Raw genomic sequence first — 2,204 nt, forward strand, 5'->3', positions numbered from 1 at the left:
GCCCGTCTCGGCCTCCCAAAGTGCTGGGATTACAGGCTTGAGCCACCGCGCCCAGCCAGAACATCAAGTCTTTACCAGATAGGCTTTGATATGATCAGCCACAGAATTAGAGGAGAATGGAGTGGCAGACTTGTTGGAGCAGCCACATGATTTTTTTTTTGGTCTACATTCTGTTCCATAGGCATCCTTGTATCTTCTGTCAATGAAAAGAGTCAAACTCTGTAAAATATTTGAAGAGGTTTATTCTGAGGAAATATGAGTGACCCAATGGCCTGTGACATGGCCCTCAAGAGATTCTGAGAATAGGTGCCCAAGGTGGTCAGACTACAACTTGGTTTTATACATTTTAGGGAGACATAAGACATCAATCAATACATGTAAGATGTACATTGGTTTGGTCCAGAAAGGTAGGACAACTGGAATTGAGGGCTTCCAGGTCATAGGTGGATTCAGAGAGTTTCTGATTGGTAATTTGTTAAAAAAGTTATTGTCTAAAGACATGGCATCAGTAGAAAGAATGTCTGGTTAGATAAGGGGCTGTGGAGACCATGGTTTTATCATGCAGATGAAGCCTCCAGGTAGCAGGCTTCAGAGATAATAGGTTGTAAATGTTTCTTATCAGACTTACAGCCTGTCAGTCTTAAGGTCTGTGTTGATGTTAATGCTGGTCAGCTGGGCCCAAATTTCAAAAGGAAGGAGGGAATAATGAGGCATATCTGAATCCCCCTTCCTATCATGGCCTGAACTAGTTTTTCAGGTTAAGTTTGGAATGCCCTTGGCTGAGACGGGGAGTCCATTCAGATGGTTGTGGGGTTTAGAATTTTATTTTTGGTTTATATTTCACTGTACCCTTTCCCTCCTGGTGAGCAAGGACTGTGGAGTTTTGGGAAAGTACATGATATTCTTAAGAAACATTTAACCTTCCCCCCACCCAAAGGACATGGGGTTGGGGAAGCTGATTTGAATGTAAAAATGGAAAAAGGCAAGACTTCAACAAAGAGAATGTCGAGGGCTGTTTGACCTTCCCTTTCTGGACAGCATCCTTTGGCAGGGTTTCAGTGCTCTTTGTCTCCTGCTGGCAGGAGGCAGACACATTTTCCCAGAGCAGCAACATCCTTTATCCACAGACCATTTCAGAAGTGCTATCTCTAAATTGCCTGCAGAGGTGGAAGGAGGTTTTGCTAAAACTGTTGACAGAGCAAAGCTGCAGCCAGATCAAAATCCTGCTGCTTGAAACTCCTGGGCTGTAGTTTTTGGAGGTTAGAAGAAGACTACAGTGGGCAGAAAGTGAGATTTCACTGGAAGGAAGCGTCCCTATGTTGTCTGGGCAAGATGGATGAAAACATAGTGATGGTGGATCAGGGAGAGATTGCTCTGTTAAGAAACCCAGGCAATCTGTGGTTCCTTCATCCAATATATTTGCTGTCCTGCAGTGATTGTTCAAATTACAAATATGGCCATGTCGCGTACTGTGGATAAAACCTTCATGCGCTCTGGACCCTGGCCCACTGCCCTTGGGATAAAGCCCAGACTCCTTAACCTGGCAGACAACATTCCTCACTATTTAGTCCCAGCATCCTTCTTACCGTCCCCCACCCTGCCTTTTATGGTCCAGCATCACTCAATTACTTCCAGTTGTCTCAACCACCATGGCGACTCCCCTGGGTTGATTTACTGCTCTGAAAGAATCCCCATTCATACTTGAGGTCACCTCCTCCAGGAAGCCTTCTTTGACCTTCTCTGGACTGCACTAGATGTCCCTTCTTTGTCTCTCCCACTAAAATGTGAGTTCTGTAAGGACGGATTGTGATGTTTAAATCTCATATCCCTCAGCACCTAGCATGGGGCCTGCTGGGTCCCTAGCCCTTGTTTGAGAGACAACCGGGAATTCAGTCCCTCAGTGGGCAGGCTCATGCCCAAGGGGAAGGTGAGAGGAAGGGGCTGGGTGACACTTTGAAACTCCCCAGTCATGAGTCACTCTTCCTTCCAAGCAGGAGTGAGGGGAGGGGTAGAGAAAGGCTGGAAGGAAACAGGAGTATTAAGCACTCACACCCCCACCTCAACAGAATCAACTACTGCATTTATACTTTAGAATGTACGCCACATCATTGCCAAATGAATTTCCTTTCCATGGTTTCCTTTTTATCCACTTTCTGTCTTTTTGTTTGTTCATTTGTTGTTGTTGTTTTTTTTTTTTTGAGACG

Source organism: Colobus angolensis, unplaced genomic scaffold, assembly GCF_000951035.1.
Source record: "Colobus angolensis palliatus isolate OR3802 unplaced genomic scaffold, Cang.pa_1.0 Scaffold130, whole genome shotgun sequence".
NCBI lineage: Eukaryota > Metazoa > Chordata > Mammalia > Primates > Cercopithecidae > Colobus > Colobus angolensis.